At 45.7% G+C, this 18,948-nt stretch overlaps 1 pseudogene; it reads right to left on the bottom strand.

The window, feature by feature from the left end:
• Positions 1–9,742: 9,742 nt before the first annotated feature.
• On the bottom strand, positions 9,743–18,653 carry LOC119321505 (annotated as a pseudogene).
• Between the last annotated feature and the right edge of the window lie 295 nt (positions 18,654–18,948).

Here is an 18,948-nt window from a genome sequence, read left to right as displayed (position 1 = left end):
CCCCGCCTGCGCCGGGACTGACGGCCCCTTCTCTGTCTCGCAGGGCAACGTGGTGCCAGACGAGTATGACGACCACCGACGCCTCTACGACACCGACGCCTCCACCGTCTACGGTGTCTGCGCCTTCTTCGTGCTCCTCCTCGCGCAGTTGCTGGTCTTCGGTGTCACCCGCTGCCTCTGCTTCGCCGTCTCCTGGTGCGCCTCGCTCAATTCCTAGATTCGGCTCCATTCGAGCTCTGTTCGTAGGGTGTTTATGTCATGTTTATTTATCTAGACTAGGTGTTGATGGGTTAGGTTGATACTGATGGGTTAGGTTGATTCAATAGCTGATGGGTTAGGTTGATTCAATTTGTTGCAGTGCATTAATCATGAGTCTTGCTGAATGTGTGACACTCCTGCTCATTGTATGTTGGATGCTTTCCTTTTAGTTAGATGTCATTCAGTTGAACAATTTGGTTGGTGAAGATGACGTAGCAGTAGGAGTAATCGCTTGGCTAATCTTTCTTGGAGTAGATCAATGGACTTGCAGTAAATAATGAATTATTTGTAGAAATTCAGTGAAGTACTGTACTCCAGTGTGCCTAAACTCATTGAATTGCTCCAGTTTGCAAAAATTCTATACTCCAGTATTTGTTAATTTTGAAGTACATCTGGCTAGCTTAAATGGAGTAGCTTAAAATTAACTAAACCCATGTGTGCTTCGAGTAATTAAAATTAACTTGTGCTTGTGCAGCAACGTCCTCTCTTCCTCTCTTCTTTTAGTAAAGTGTAGGAGTAATTAAAATTAACTGAGACCATTTGTGTTAATTAAAATTAAATGGAACCTCTCTTTTCCTTTACTCTGAAGGCTTATGTTCATCTAACTGTCCTGCAGTGAGGTGTTGCCATCTGCACTAGAGCTTGTGCAGTTAACAGAGTTGACAGGGACAGGTGATTAGGCACAAGGAGATCAAGATCCAGAAGTTCAGAACACTAGCCAAGGCTTTTGAACACTAGGTACTGTACACTTACTGACTTACATAACCAAGCATTATATAGGGACCACAAACTTTGTCCCTGTTGAAACTGTTGATGCCCAAAATTTGAAAGAAATGCTTTTCGAGGAAATCAATTTATTGTTTGTATATAAACTCTATGAGATAATCAATTGTTGTTGGTCCCTTTGTATGTCAAAACTCAAAACTGAAAAACTATCAAAACTACTCATGCTAAATTTTCCATCAGACTGTGTCTACATATTGCTGTCAAAATATCATAGTTATGATCATCTAGTCAGATGTGTGCACAGATTGCTATTACATGTTCATTTTGGTCATTTAGTGAGATAATGGTCATTTTGGAGATGCCATATGAAGATTTTAGGGTCATTTTGGAATAATGGTCATTTAGTAATGCGAAACATTGACTATTACTATGGCAAGTACTGTGTCAAGTACTCCATGTGTTTTTGTTGGCAGTTTATCATGAAATTGTGTTTATGGTCATTTAGTAATTCAGTCAAATATTGTCTCAAATCTGTGGAGTACTGGAACTGGGACTAGTAGTATTGTGTCATTCTCTTCTCTTCTCTGAAACTGTAGCATTTCAGTTTAATAGTGGATCTCTGTGGAACTGTGTAGCATTTCAGTTTAACAGTGGATCTCAAAATTGGATGCTCCCGACGTGCTAACAGTGGAGTGGCTCCCGACCTAGGTGTTAGAGGTGCAACATATGTGCAATTTTGGCCACTGACTGTAACAAATTGTTTGAAATATGGACCACTATGTGGAGGAATAACTCTAGTGAGTGATTCTTGCTATGGGGAGGGACAGTGATGACATATTAAATAGATTGATTGTTCTTACATTTTAGTGATAACATATTAACATTCTTGCTATGGGGAGGGATAGTGATAACATTTTAGCTAGATAGAATATATGCACATTTGGTCTGCTTCTGCTAGTTTTGATGTTTCCCGTCTTCCGTTTACGACAATAGATTTTGTCTGTAGAAAAGCATATCGGCAGCTGTTCATGTATTGTTTGGACTAAAGAATCCTCAAGTCCTCCGGATATATGTTTGGATGCTAGATGGTTCATGCATATTTCTGTGTACTTCCTCTAGAATTACTGTGTTACCAAGATTCCAAAACTTGTTATGCAGTGTCTAGATTCAAAATACAGAGTAGCTTTTTGCAATCTCTTTCAGATTCAGCATGCACTTGCTTCACCACTTCCTGTATCAGTTCAGCATAGATGGCATTGTGAATATGAAACTGATCCAGAACTTGTCCTCTGTTTTCATTTTGTTTTGGAAAATCACAGGCATCTAGAAGAAAGTAGTCTGCAGGAGACCTCTAGTGCTAGTGCTTTTTGTCTGTAGATAAGCATGTCGTTTGTTCATCTGTAATTCGTCCTTGAACTCCTAAAACTTCTTATCAGAAGAATGTTAGTAGATGCACATTGTATCTGCTTCCGCTAGTTTTCATGTGTCCGGTCTTGCGTTTTCTTAGCCTCTACAATAGGTTTTGTTTGTAGAGAAGTATAGCTGACTATCCATCTATTTGTTTGGGTTAATGAATTCTGACGTCCTGATAAGTTTGAATTTTAGATGGATGTATATGTCTATCTACTTCTTCTAGAACTAGTGTATTACCAAGATTCCAACACTATTTATGCAGTATCCAGATTGAAAATACCAAGTAGCATTTTGCATTCTCTTTCAGATTCAATGTGACTAGAATTCACTTGTTCTTATATCGGTGAAACTTCACTTGCTTTTAGGCTAGTGTAGGGTGTTGCTTTATTCTGTCATCATTTGTAACCATGTCACAAATAAATTGTTCCTTCTTCTGTATTTGACAAGTAATGACTGTTGATAAGCTGAGGCATGGATTAAGTTGTTTCTTTGCTCTGAATTACTTGTGATGCCTCTGAATTACTTGTGATCACATTGAGAAAGACTTGTAAAGACGATGATCATCTTTTACAGAAAACAATTTGTGATGATTTTGCTAGTTTGCTGGGTTTTGACTCCGACCATCGTGTCGTGATGATTGTGCAGGTACCTCGAGAGGCCCTTGAGTTGCCAGAATGTCGATTAACTTCTGTTCCGGCAAATTCGGGTACTCCATATGTCCTATTTTCAGCAAAGGTCATGCTGAATTTTCCGTGAATTTTAGCATGAGTTTGCTAAAAATCGGACATATGGGGTACTTGCGACTAATGCATGGGCCGGGGTAGCTTAGTACTTAATTAAGTAGGATCAACTGCCCCGCCATTCTTGCTGCATTAAACCATAGGTGGCAATAGAGCCAAGTGATTAGGCCCAACTTAGAATTCTCCTTAGCATCAATAAACCCTAGATGATAAACCCAACATAGGTGGCAATAGAACCAAGTGATTAGGCTCAACCTAGGGTTCCTCGGCATTGATAAACCCTAAATGATGAAAACTTAACTTAGCATTTAGGGTGCCTCGGCGTCGACAAACCCTAAATGATGAAACCTTGGCTTTTAGGGTGCCTCAGTGTCGATGAGAACCTAAATGATGTACGCTTAGGCTTTTAGGGTGCCTCGGCGTCGACAAACCCTAAATGATAAAAGATTAGCTTTTAGGATGTCTCGGTGTCGACAAACCCTAAATGATGAGACCATGATCTTGTTCCTTGACAATAACCAACTTTTTGACCAAACTTTTTTCCTATTTAGAGCGAAACATGGCCAACAACGATGAGGCCGGCGGTTCGAGCGGCAAGCAATTCTGGGAGCTGTCCCAGGAGTTGGAGGAAGAACCTTACTGCTATGAGGACGCCGCGGAAGACACCTATCCTGACTACACAACCCCTAGTGGCGTCAGGGATGACACAACTGATGGTACCGCCGAGGATGCCACCACCGATGATGGTGGCGCACGCACAGATGGCAGCCAACCGAAGAGGCAACGGAAGGACCGGCGCCCGAGCGTGCTCGGCACCGTCAAGGAGGAATTTACTAAAGTGAACTCCGACGGGCATCCGATGGCGCCCAAAGAAGTAGTCAAGGGGTACTCGGTTCAGCTCGGGTGCATTCGCCGGAGCACCATCTCGATCAACACCAAGAACCTAAGGCATAAGGGCCGAGGGAATTTTCGCAGCCTCCTCTTCACAAAGCTGCACAAATGATACAAGTTCCCCGCTGACTTTGCAAACACACGCCTCTCAGGGAACAAAGTGAACAGTGCCACCCTCATGAGGATGAGCACGGCCCTGTCTACTTGGAGAAGCACGGTGAAAGCAATGATTGAAAAAGGTGATAGTTATGAGAAGATCAAGGCGAAATATCCTTTGATCAGCGAAGATGACTACAAGGAGTTCAAGATCAAGTGCGAGAGCAGCGCAACCTCCGAATCAAGTCAGTGGGGGAAAGAAATGCGGCAGTTGAACTTAGGGGTCCACCAAATCGGTCCCGGTGGTTACAGAGTGTCGGAGCCTATATGGGACAAGGAGGACGCGGAGCGTGCCGAGCAAGGCCTACCGCCCCGCTTCGAGAAATACCGTGACAAGCAGACCAGGAACTTTCTTAGGGCCCGGTATAAGGAGGACCCGGTAACAAAGGAGCTTACCACGGATCCGAAGACCAGGGCGCTCGAGCTTGTTCTGGTAAGGAATACACCCCCGCGTAATTAGCTCCATATGGTTGCATTCTAATTAATCCCCAATATTTCTAAATGGTTCACGTACCTTCCGCAGGACACTGAAAGCAGTGGCGCGGGGTCGTCTCAGAGCTCCCCTTTTAACACCCCTTTAAATAGGGCGTTGAACGTAATGAAAAACAAGCATAAGCTCAGTAAGCCGACGTCAGTTGGTCGTGTGGCTGGCAAAGGCTTGTCCACAAAATGGTCGTCATACTATACCGCTGGTGGGCGAAAGGAGAAAAAGACCAGCTCGGAAAGCCAGTCGCGCGAGGTTGAAGCACTCAAGGTACAAGTGGCGCAGATTCCGGAGATTGTCCAAGAGCAAGTGCAACAACAACTGGGAACAACGCTCACCGCCATGGTGCCTATGTTGATTCATGGGCTGACGACGTGGATTGCGGGCGGCCAACAGGGGCCTCCCCCGGTTCCCAGCTTCACGGCCAACAACTCGCACAACGCGCAGGCGGCGCCATTGGTGTCTCCGGCGGCGCCATTGGTGTCTCCGGCAGAGGTGGTATTCATGTCTCCGGCGCCGGCATGGGCATTGGAGCTTAATGCACCCGGGTTTACGCCGGCCGGCACCTCGCCAGCAAGCGGTCCCTCCGTCAGTTGCACGCCCGCTGTTGGCGGTGCCTCGACATTAGCCGAGCTCGACGGCATCACGGTAACTAAGCCTCTCGGTTGATGACTTCATCTCCTTGCCTTTGACTGGGCATCCCTGACGCCCTACATGTTTTCGCAGGGCGCCGCCGACGTTCCTTGCACTCTCCTGCACTTCATGGGCGGCGAGTTGGTCGATGTCGCCAAGGGCAGAATCGTTCAACCGGGCAACCCCGTGTTCCACGGTAATCCGATGCCACCCACCTTGTATAGGGTTGAACTGGTTCGGGGGCTGCCAGGCTGCGACGAGCTGTTACCTCCGATTCGACCCGCTAGGGCCGACGAAGAAGATGAGATGACCCCCAGCGCCTGCGTAAGCTGGCCCCTGCTTTGGCCAAAGAGCCAGATTCGTTTGGGGGCGGGGGACACCACCCCACAGACAAGACCGCCAGTCGTGCCGGCGCCAAGCCATGGCAAGAACGCCGCAACGCTATAGGACATGCCGGATATCCTTATGGCACAGGATCCGGACATGCATATGGCACAGGATCCGAACGACGACGACAACAACGACGGTACATTTACCAACGTCGATAAGTACTTTGCCGAACATGGGTACGCTGACGAGTTCTGCGGGCCTCCTTCTCAAGAACCCAACCAAGACGACCGCGATCTAGCTGGTACGGCAGAGAAATCCAATTGCAACCAGCGTCGTCTGACATTCTATTCTCAGGAGACGCCTCCAGCTCCCGCCTTGACCGAGCCTCAGATAGCTGAGGTGCGAAATATTATCAGCCCCAACACACTCAAGAAGGCGGTCTGTGAGCAGAACTCGGTCCCATTACAGCAGATCAAGAAGAAGGGACGGAAACGAAAGACTAACAATGGCGCCGGTGCAAACCAGCCGGCACCGAGTACGATCCATGCTCAGGACGGGCCACCTTCACCTAAGGATATCTCGAGGAGGGTGCATGTGGCGGGTAGGGCGATGCTACCGACAAATATGCTCAATGCTGCAACCGGTGCTATGCGGAGTCTGCATGACAGTGTTCTTTCTTTGAAGAATCGGCGTCTCTCCCAGAATGATGTGGCATACCCGGTTTTAGTGGCCAAGGTGCCAGAGGGCAAGGGCTTTGTGGATGGAGCCAACGGGGGTACGATCGTCCTGCGGTTTGATGACATCTTTGCTATGTTTAACCTTCATCCACTTCACTACACCTTCGTTCGGCTGTTTTCGATGAGTATGGAGATGCGGATCATTCAAGACAAGACCCCGGACATCGTGATAGTCGACCCCTTCTACATGCGTGCCAAGATCTTGGGCAGCGCTGGGGACCGGCAAGTCGCGAGTTCACACCTCGAATGCGTCATTCTGGCAAACCCAGATAAGGATAACTTCCTCGTGCCTTACTTTCCCGAGTAAGTCATCCCCTCACCGCCCCGTAACATATGATTTCTTAGATTTCGATCATTCTTTTTTTTCTAACATTCCGTGTTCTGTGCAGTGACACACATTGCACACTCATCCTCTTAAGCCCGAAATATTCCACGGCCATGTATTTCGACCCGGACCGTGACTCCAAGATAGACTACACAAATATCAAGAAAGTTCTTGGTGATGCTCTCCCCGGCTACGCCAAATCTGGAGGCACCTTTAAGAGGCCAGTTCGTAGGTACGACAAGCACGTGTTCACCCACAATACGACATTCCCCTACGTCAAGCAGCCGCCTGGCGGTCAGAAGGATGCCTACTACGCCCTCCATTACATGTGGGCGATCGTACGGGACCATAATCACCTTCTGCTACCAAATAATGTCAAAGATTGGGCCGCAAGCTTGGCGGCAATCCAACAATACATTTTGTAACCTGTGCAAAAATCAGAAAAGTAAAAAAAACCTAATATTCATACTAATGGCGCATCAACCCAAAGTGCGCCATTAGTATGCCAAAGGATACTAATGGCGCATCACCCTACAGTGCGCCATTAGTATGCCAAAGGATACCAATGGCGCATCACACCACAGTGCGCCATTAGTATGCCAAAGCACATGGGTAAATATTGCCCCCTGGGAGGCATACTAATGGTGCATGTTGCTCTATACTAATGGCGCACGGCGTGGTGCGCCATTAGTATACCAGATACTAATGGCGCACCAGTGGTGTGCCATTAGTATATAATACTAGTGGCGTGGTACTAGTGGCGCACCAGTAGTGCGCCATTAGTAGGCAAAACTGGTGCGCCACTAGTAGGCCTTTTCCTAGTAGTGTGCTGCCCTAGCTAAGCTCTTTGCCATCTGTCAGCGGACGGCAAAGAGCGCCGTTAACCCCCTAACAGCTTTCACCCCACAGCGCTGCCGTCCGTCGTCGTTGCCGTCTGCTGGCCTCGGATGGCGGACGACACAATCTTTTGCCGTCCGTTTCTGCGAAGCGGACGGCAAAGAAGGCCTTTGCTGGCACGTGTTCAACCGGACTGTTTGCCGTCCGCTGGCTGATGGCAAAGGACTATGCCTTCTGGGATCTATGCCTTTGCCGTCCGCCATGGCGGACAGCAAAGAAGCTGATTCCAGTAGTGTATGTGGAACTTGCGTTCTGGAACTTTGTAATATGTATATATGGATGAACTATGTATGTTGAACTTGCTATGTATTTGAATATGTCATATGTATTGCAACTTGCTATCTATGTGTTAGATATCTCATATGTTTGGTGTGAAATACATATATGTTTGCTGTGAAATATCATATATTTGTTGTGAAAACGGTTGGATATAAGAAAAAACAGAACAAAAAGAGGCAATGCAACCTCTTTGCCGTCCGCCACAGACGGCAAAGAGGTCACGTGACAGCAACCTGTGCAACCTGGGAGTTGACCCATTTGGTTACTTTGCCGTCTGTGGCAGATGGCAAAGGCTGTGGGAGTTTGCCGTCTGCTGGCGGACGACAAAGTCTGGGGAGGGCATGATGCCTGGCTGACGTCAGATAGCAGACGACAAAGGGGAGGGCATGTTTGCCGTCTGCTGGCATCCGTTAGCCATCCTAACGTGGCTAATGCCTGTTATTTACCGTCCATGTTCTTTACCGTCCGCCTCCGACGACAAAGGGTCTTTGCCGTCTGCTTTGAGAAAGCAGACGGCAAAGAACCTGTTTACCATAGCTTTCTTTGCCGTCTGGGGCTGACGGCAAAGAGGTTTTCCGTTCGCTTTCGGTTCCTTTGCCGTCTGCCATGGCAGACGGCAAAGAAGCTGATTCCTGTAGTGATCGTCAAAATTGCGATCCTTCCGACTGAGAACATGCTAGGAGAGGCTCACCCCTAAGGTAGTTTTCCTTGATGAGCTGTAGCCATAAGCCACCTTCACCTTACAATATCCTCCACACCCACCGTAGCATGAGGGCAACGTGCATACGTCAGGAGGCCACAATGCCCAGACCAACTTGGTCCTTACGCATACAAATGTCCGCCCACTTGACCATGTGATATTTCTGTCGCCCATTGGCAGCCTGCCAGAAGAACCTTAAAATCTTAGCATGTTCGATTGGCTCTTGTATCCCAGGGGTCTAAATATATTTTGTTGGTTCCACATTATTTGGCGCCTTACAGTTCATCTTGTGTCCCAGGGATCTAAAAGCATGGATAGGGACACATCGGCCCAGTATATCAGAAGTCAGATACATCTGCTAGAGGTTTCTTCTGCTCCCTCTTATGTCCATTGTGGTCACTAGCTAAGATAAAAACATTCCTGAGTAGTCACGAGCTAATTCTGTGTTAACTGTTTTGCTTCAAATTTACCAAGTCATGTTCTCTTAAGTCCAAACTCAATCCACAGATGTCTTTAAGAAGTGAAGAAAATGCTAGCTAATACAAAAATATATAACATGCTCGAGCCCAGAGAATTATATTCAGGAGCAACATTTGGTACTCGATATACACCACGTTGTTGGGACATGTACTACTTTCTTACATGGTTGTGAACCTTTTGATAACATCTACGGTAACATCACAGCACAGGTACCGTGTGGAAAGCGAAGAATCCCTCGGGTGTCTTCGTGCCTGTCGAGAACCCTGTTATTACTAGAGCAGGATCTGACATGTAGCACGTCGACAACCGCCCTGGCAAAAGCTTCAGAAACTTCAATGTGGCAAGAAACAGTGAAAAGTATGACAACAAAATAGTCATAGCAACAAGAGGCAAGTCTGGTAGAACCCATGAACTAATTCAACATGGATCAAACATGGGTTTTAGTAATTCAACATGACGCTTCAAACAAATATTCACTGCGACACAACGACATCACTCAACATTGAATCAAACATAAGTTTGGTAATAACTTACACATCACGCAGGTGAAGTAGGCATGGTCTGATCAAAACAACGAGGAGTCCAGGACTCTACTAGCCAACATGAAAGAAGTACCACCAAGACCAAAAATGTACCACTTGCTATAGGGTTTAGGGATAGGTAACTCGGTAAGATGGCAGTATGACATATCAATCAATTGCCCTTATTTGCACGGATAATATGGACTTCCATGGTGCTCCTTTGGCTGGTCAACAACTCAAAAAGGCAGATATCATCCATCTTCAGATCATGGTCTTCGACAAATTTCTTCCATCCGGCTACAACTCGATAATCCTCACGCGAACTGCTAAACTTGGCCTTCCATTTTTTTCCCAAGTAGTTGGAAGCAGACGACTTGCTCATCTCCGAGATCGGCATACTTGTCGGGGACAGTCTATCACAGATTTCAACACAAGAGTCAGTAGACCACCAGTAAAATAATATCACGCGTGTGTAAGTTGAGATATGACAGGTAATGAATTCTGTACATGATCAAGAATACTGTAGTGTTTTTATCAACACAGAGTAGCAAGTTTCAACAGACCTAAACGTTCATGACCGAGGATACAAGAAAACAGGAGGGGAGCCACTCACCAGGATGCCTTTATGAACGTTGGTCTTGCCCATCAAAGCAACAAAGATGGGTATGTCTGAGTCTTCCCCTCTGCTATCTGAGCGGATAGACTGGACCTTCTCCTTCACCTGCTGCTCCTGAGCAGAGGTTAGTCTGGTTTTACTTGTGGTAATATAACCATTCTTCAACCGCTGCTTCTGAGCTGAGGTTGGACTGGCTTTTTTTCTAGAAGCACGCCTGGAACTGCGTGCATTCTGGACATGACCTTCTGAAGAGAAAGAAGCTGCTGACAAGCCATCTCCTTCCCCTGTGCAAGTACACAAAAACTAGTAAATGTTATAGCTGCAAAAGATTGATGTGCGTGTGTTCTTTTTGACAAGGGAGGGAATATGTTTTGTACTCTTCTCATACCAGGTAATGACTCAGAGGAGGAAGAACTATTCAGCACGATCCTGTTACCCTGACTTGACTCAACCAACTTAAGCTCTGTATGTGTTTCCAAAGTTGGCGGTGGCTGCACCTGCAAACAGTTCATAGTTCTCTCGAAGACGGGGGGCTGCATTGCCATGCTCTGGGGATCAACATGGGAGCAGCTCCCGACTTCAGTAGTCTGTGTGGGAAGATGCTGATGAACCTGAGAATGGCTCACGGCCTGAGCAGGTGATTGCATTTGCATGGCCTGATGATGATCAACATGAAACTGAGTAGGCGATGGCGTTGGCATGAGCTGAGGAGAGCGGTCCATGGCTTCAGCAGTTTGCCTCGGCTCACGAAGAAAAAGAAGGAGGTCAGCGGCGGCTTCAGTACGCGGCGTTTCCACGGGCTGAGGATGATCAGAAGAATGTTGGTTCACGGTTTCAGAAGCAACACCTGTGCGCCTTTCGAGCGTGTGGGGCGGGAATGGATCGACAACGGATAGAGCTTTCTCGCAGCCACGCCGGTCAAAGATCATGACGTTGAACTGAGAGTTCCCCTTGTATCTGAAGATTATGGTGTCACCCATCTGTAGGCTGAACTTCTTGACGAATGGCCCCCAGCCCGTTGTAAGCACAAGCTGCTGTTCTTGGTTTCTGGCAACCTTAATTATGTAACTACATCCATTTTTTGTTTCTAGTTTAATCTCTTCTGGCATCTCTCCCTTTAAACGCTGAACAAATTCTTTCGCGATGATCTGCGGAAAAAAGTTTTAGAAGATTATTGCTTGTTTGCAAGGGCAGTTTGTAAACAAATACAGAAAGTACTACTACTTGCGACAATCAAACTGTTCATTTGTATCAAACTATGCATGATGTGTATGTCTCCAAAGCAAAACACAGCTACACGCATCAGAATATAAATTACCATCTCATCTTGAAGATCACCCATCATCCGCTTCATGAAATATTTTTTTCATCATCCAAGTTCATATAGTGATATTCATCCCAGCTTTTGCACCTTCCACAAAGAGCATCCATCTTTGTAGCAGACCTGCGGTGCAAAGACCGTTTGGTGTGAAATTTGGTCCGGTCCTATATATGGCACAAAATCATCTATGATAAAGGCTAGTACTTCACCCGCTTTCATGTGCCTGGTTGCGTCTTTCTTGGACTTGAGGTAGAAAAGGATCAAGAACGACTGATGATGCTTCCTCACGGCCATGCTTATCAAAGATTGTGATGCTAAACAGGGAGTTTCCATTGCTTGTGAATAGTAAGGAATCACCAATCTCTAGATTGAAGTTTTCAACAAATTGTTTCCAACCCATAGTAAAAACACGCTTCTCTTGGTACGTGGCAACCTTGATTGTGTAACTGTAACCATTTCTGGTTTCTAGCCTGATCTCACCCGGGATCTCCTCATTGAGACGTCCGACAAATTCTTCTGGGATTATCTGCAGCAAGAAATTCAAGAAATAGATATGTAAGAGGATAGATCCACATAAAGACATTCAAAATAAAAATACAAAAAGCATACCTTTTTTTTTGCGGGGGAATACTAAAAGCATACCGAAACAAGGAAAGTGGGTGTGGATCGGATCCCCCTGTTTCGCAACGGTAAAGATGGAAGAAATTTTGTGCAAGCCAACAGAGGTAGCTAAGTGTGCGATGGTGATGATGCTGGTGTCAGGTGGCGCCAATTTGAGCGCCAAATCTAAAACTTAAATAGCCAGAAAGTTTCAAATTGGTAGTACATTTAGTATGGAACAGTATGTGTGTTCTTGTTGCCCTCAGTTATTGACTACTACTCCTATACTAGGCAGAATTAAAAGTAGTAGCAGTAGAAATTAAGTAGAGACATCAAGGATCTTCAAAACAAAACATAAAGAATCGGAGTTGGATCTGCATCTAACAGTAGGCATCACTTACCATATCGTGTTTGAAGTCACCCATCATAGGCACCAAGAAATGTTTGTTCTCATCATCCTGATTCCTATAGTGATGTTCATCCCGCAGTATGCATCTTTCACAAGATGAGTTCATCTTCTCCTGCAGATCAAAAAGTGGAAGATGACAATGAACCAACCGGGGCTGGCGGGAAGAGAGAGCTGCAGCAGCAGACGAACCAACCAACAGCGTGCGTGCGAGGAGAAGTCAGATCAAACCGTATATGACCACGAAGGATCACAGTGAGGACACACGCAAACAGCGGTTACGATCACACCGGAAGTTCAAGCACCAGAACTCTTCGTCTTATAGTACTAACACAGAGGAAGGACGGTGAATGCAAAAGGTTTTACATGCATGTGAACACGAACACGATCGTAAAGGACCTAAAACGGCCCCGCCGCAAAAAAGAAAAAGAAAAAAAGAGAGAGACTAAATACGGCCGTCTAGGGACTCCACGATCGAGCCTTCAATGGCGCGACTCTCGAGCTGACTAACTCACGTAATGCATGCATGCGCGCGCTCAACTCATCTGCCTTCACACCAAGACCAAGGGTTCATTAGGTTCGTAGAATTATTGGAGGATTTCCATAGGATTTTTTCCTAAGTATTTTTTTTTCTGGAAAACTTCGAATCTGCTCGTCAATCATGACAGTATAATGAATACCAAAAGTAATAAAAATTACATCCAGATCCGTAGACTACCTAGCAACGACTATAAGCACTAAAGCGAGTTGAAGGCGTGTCGCCGTCATCATCTCTCCCTCGCTGGAGCCGGGCAAAAATTGTTGTTATAGACAGTCGGGAAATCATCGTGCTAAGGTCACATAGGACCAGCGCACCAGAATAACAACCGCCGCCGATGAAGATAATCATAGAGCGAAGTATTGAACCTAAAGACACACTGAGATAGACGACCGAAGATAGGAATCGAGCGGAACCACTAAAGACAACCACCGACCGAATACTATGAGATCCGCTGAAAACACACCACCACACACCCTCCGATGACGCTAGTCGCACCACCGGAACGGGGGCTCAGGGAGAACTTTATTTCATCTTTAAGAAGCTGCCGCCGCCTCGTCTTCCAAAGCAGGACACACACCATATATGGACACTATGCCGGTCATAGGAAGAGGTACCAAATTTCTTAGGAATTGTATCAATATTGGCCTAATCCCTAAGGATTTTTTCAGTATTAGTGTGTGTTGTGGTGAGTGGTGTGTGTTGAGTTATAGGCTAGATTGGTCGTTGCTTTATAAAGTGGGACGTGAGCCCTTTTCGATACCACATGAAAAACTCCTAAGGACCATAGTTTTGCATAGCGCGGCGATACAATGTTTGGAGGGGCTTCACGCTAAATTTACGGTGTACAATTTACCGCCATTTAGCGCACCATGACATCATTTAATGCGCTATAGCATCAATTTAGCGCCAAACGTAGAATATCATAGCCCACTACTTAAAGCATGGTTACTAGTATAGTCGGTTACTGGCTATATGTTGTTGTCATGTCATTTACAGTCAATCTTATAGTCGGCATGTATAACAGTTAGATCAAGGTTGGAAAAAGCGGTAGGCGTAAGCGAGGCGGTTGGCCTTCGCCTAGTGCCTAGGCAGTGCCTAAGCGCCCTAGGCGCTGCCTAGGCGGTAATATAGTTTTTACTCATAGTGTATTTGTGATTGTTATATGGATGTTGATATTAGTTTAGGGCATATAAATAAGTTAATTACCGTCTACTGCCATTGGAATATAACTCGTTTGGCATATCAGTGTAGTATGTGGCATGATTTCTTGCTTGGGTAAGAAATTCCTTGCTTGCCCTGACTAGACCTCCATTTATGCCCTAGGCGAGGCGTTTGGCCATTGCCTAGCGCCTAGGCGTGCCTAAGCGCCTCCTAGGCACTGCCTTTTCCAACAGAGAGTTAGATATAAATATATACTACCATGACCCACATCACACTCTCATAAAGTTTCTAGGAGCACTTGCTGCAGCTGGCTATTAATATAGCTAATTTTTTTAAAATAATACATTTTTTATTAATTTCCCAAAATAATACACCATTTTAATATTTTAAACAAATAATACGACATCATCTTCCTGGAGGACGACTGAACCTAATCGTCTTCCTGGAGGACGATTAGTGTCCAGTCGTACACCAGGACGCCAACTGGGCAGTCCTCAATAGGTTGGCCACCAGTCGTCCAAGCCACCAAGTCATCAACCAGAAGATTATTAGTTGCAGTCGTCCACCAGAAAAATTATATGTTCCAATCGTCCACCAGGAAGATATTAGTACCAGTCGTCCACCAGGAAGATGATTAGTTCTAGTCATCCATCAGGAAGATGATTAGTTCCAAACATACCTTCCCACTAAATGTGCCATTCCCATCAAACATGTCTTTCCCGCCAAACCTGCATCTCCCACCAAACCTGCCTTTCCCGCCCAACCTGCCTTTCCCCCCATCTTCTTTCCCGTGAACCCTGCTGTTCCCGCCATCGTCTTTCCCGCCAACCCTTATGTTCCCGCCAACTTCTTTCCCGCCACCCCTTCTATTCCCGCCATCTTCTTTCCGCCATACTTCTCCTCGACTTATAAAAACCCCTCCCATACAGAAAGGGTTGGTAAGCAGTGCATTGTAGTCTCGTCAAGATGTCCCATCCTCATTATCCTTTCGATCGTAGTTTCCACCCGAGTATGTCGCGAGTTCTTCTGAGGTTAGCCAACAATTTCGAGATAGACAATAGGATAGTTCAATGGGATGAACTTATCAGTAGTGACACCATACTGAATGAGTTGGCTCACACATTAAGTAGGTGTGGGTGGCTTGCAAGCACCTTTGAGGAGATACGGAAGGTTGCATGTTAGGTGGAAGAAGCAACACCATAAGGGTGCAACTCTCCTAAGGACTGTCCGAGAGCATACTTATTTATGGACTAACGAAAGCGAAGACAAAGACGATATCTTCATGCCGAGCAGCAAGGCCAAGACACCTGCATCGTCGAAGGGCAAGAGTGACTCATCGTCGAAGGGCAAGAGTACCTCATCATCGAAGGGCAAGAATGATGCATCGACAGAGGATGAAAATGATGTCTTCATGTAGTTTGTATGTTGTATTATCTAAGCTAGGTCGTACCGTTTAATTTCGATGTACTTGTATCTTAATTATCTCTGAGGGTGTTGTATTATCTAAGTTAAGTCGTACCGTTTAATTTCGATGTACTTGTATCTTAATTATCTCTCAGAGTGCTGCATCGATGGAGAAATATGTCCCTCGCATACATAGGTAGAAATATGTATCTCACATACATAGGTATAATATGTCTCTCGCACACATAGACATGTCTGTCGCATACATAGGTAGCATATGTCCCTCGCGTACATAGATAGATATAGTGCTAGACAAGCATCAGCCACGTTGTCCGCCACATTGTGTATGTGGTGTAGGCGGCATCGGCCACAGATACCTGTGGGGTGCCCGAACGTTACGTGGAGGAAGCTCAGACCATGCCTGGTCATGCTGCATTTCCTGTGTGGGAGGTGGTGCAGGAGTCGAATACATGTCGATCCACTCTTTGTGCCGCGACAAGAAATCCTATCTGCTATGCCCAACTTCATGGTCACTATCCCACCCGGATCCGGACATAGACGCGTCATGTCCATACGCCTGATATCCGTAGGACCCTGTTGGATGGACGAATATAAGTAATGATGAAATACATAGGCCCAATTGATATTCACAAGAATAAATATGAAGAAATATACCGGGAGAGTAGGAGCCATCTCTCCCCAGCAGAAGTGAAACGTGTGGGTCTCAGGTCTCCACACTAAGCATGTGAGCAAAGAGGTGTCGATGGAGATCTCCGTGGACTCAACCAGACATGCGAAAGGTAAAAGGCCAGCCCATTTCAACCTGCATGTGAGGACAAATCAGTTGGTGTGTCTCATCCATAGATTCTTAAAGGAAATAAGTAAAGCACATACCACTGAACCCATCCCTCCTGTATTTTCCACATTTCCTTTTGAGTGCGAGTGACCAGCGCATCAAGCTTGTGCTCAGGATCTATCGCAGCACGATGCTTTCTATCAATGTCCGCACTAAGCAACCCCATTCCCACCATTCCTGCATATACAAATTTCAAACATAGTGTCAGACTTAATACAAATTTCAAACGTAGTGCCAGACTTAATAAAATTTCAAACATAGTGCCAGACTTAATACAAATTTCAAACATAGTACCAGACTTAATACAAATTTCAAACATAGTGCCAGAGTTAATACAAATTTCAAACATAGTGCTAGGCTTAATACAAATTGCAAACATAGTGCCACACTTAATACAAATTTATAACTTAGTGCCTAGCTTCTGCCTCGACCTCTTCCTCCTCTTCCTTCTCTTGCTCTTGCTCCTCGTCCCCGGTTCCCTCATCCACGCCCAGTGACGAAAGTGGGACAATTAGTGTCCCTATGGCCAAATTCATTGCATAAAATACATTGCATAGTGGCACCTCCCGCTTCAGATTCATCCATATCATTCAGATGCTCCGGCATTGTCGCGTACCTCTACTTGTACGCATATTCTCTGGGTCTGGAATGTACCGCCTCTCAACAGGATTAACGGTGTTGAAGTTACCCATTGAGCGAAATCTCAACAACTCACCTGTCCAGGTATTGAGGACGGACTCTTTTAGAAAACATGGAGACACGAACGATATTGCATCCATTCCAAGCTGCCCGCAAGTAGCAAGTACATGGGAGCATGGTAGGTGAAGCAACTTTGGTTTGTTGCATGTGCACTCACACGTTGGCCATACTTCATTTCCAAATTTGACCTCATGCATCCTCAACTCATTTGCACAACCGAATTTGTTGTTAGCTAAGCGGACCTCAAACCTTCTTTCTTGATTACCAATGGGAACTACAGTGTGTGACCTAGCTTTTTGCATATTTTCTTCCATGTACTTCATAATTCTTTCATAGTAACGTGTGCTTGGGTTGTTCAAGATAAGCTGCTTTGCCTTTTGACGTCTATCTCTGAAATACTTCACGGTGCCATAGAAAATACCCTCAACGATGGCTGTAAGTGGAAATGCCCTGTTTCCTCTTAGGACAAAGTTGTATGTTTCTGCGAGATTGGTAGTCATGACACCATACCTTGCTCCATGTGTGTCATGCAACAAAGACCACCTCTCTAGAGGCTCATGCCCTATCCACTGCTCGAAGGTTTTAATGGACCTCCCAAGCCTTCTCCTAGTACCAGGTGGGTCAAATCCTGGCAGGTCACAAAGCCCAACAGGCTCCTCCTCCACAGCCGCTGTTCCAGTTGCTAACTGTGCTGCTACTGCTTCCACATGTGCTCTCACAACCACATCTCTTGCAGCTTTCCTATCCCTAATGTGTCTCTGAGTGCACACATTAAGTCTATCACGTATCAAATTGTACTTCCATAGTTGGTTCCGTTTATAGAGTATTTTTGAACAAATTCATCATGTTCTTATTTCTGAACTACGAGAAGAAATTAGCCCCCAGATGACGCATGCACCAATGGCTCTGCAAGTCCTGACATGGAGTTTGGTCCTCAGGAACAGGGTTTGTCAGTGTCTTTATCACACTGAGTATACCTGCATGCCTATCATGAAGGATGCAGACATTGGGCTTGTACTTCACAACTACTACTTTCAATTGCCTGAAGAACCATGTCCAACTTTCAATGTTCTCACTCTTCACAAATGGAAAAGCGAGTGGTACTACTTGATTTTGTCCATCTTGTCCAATGGATGTCAGGATCTGACCCTTGTACTTGCCAGTGCGAAAAGTGCCATCTACACATATGACCGGTCGGCAATGCCTGAAAGCTTCGATGCATACACCAAAAAAGAAAAACAGTCGATGCAGCACCCTCACAGTTGGGAACTCTGGCATGAAGAGGTCTTGGATGTCGACATAGGTGCCAGGATTGTGGTCCTGCAGCATCTGGAGGAGCCGGACAACAGAGTCATATGCATCGAAAAAAGAACCAAATCTGGTCTCAATCGCCCCATGCTTAGCCCTCCAAGCCTTGCCATAAGAAATTCTATATTTGAACCTGACGAATACTTTTGTCTGGATAGCCTTCACTTCCATCGCTTTGCGCTCCACTATCTCGCTGTAAAGCAACCGAGCAATAAGCATGGATGAAAGGGTGGCATGATCTTGAGAGATGCAGGGAATAAGACATGTGTGATGAACTAGGTCACTGATCACCCAACTTGTGCCATACTTAGGGAGATAGCCATGCACCCTGGCGGGGCAATCTTCGTTCTTGCATACGATTGTCAAGTATTTCTGACTTGACACCTGAGCTGTCAAAACCCTTTGTGTGGACGCTGCTCATTGAATGATTGTGTCCTTCAGAGCGTTCTTATTGGGATACATAGCA

Source organism: Triticum dicoccoides, chromosome 6B, assembly GCF_002162155.2.
Source record: "Triticum dicoccoides isolate Atlit2015 ecotype Zavitan chromosome 6B, WEW_v2.0, whole genome shotgun sequence".
NCBI classification, from domain to species: domain Eukaryota; kingdom Viridiplantae; phylum Streptophyta; class Magnoliopsida; order Poales; family Poaceae; genus Triticum; species Triticum dicoccoides.
This window is presented reverse-complemented; position numbering and strand designations above follow the sequence as displayed.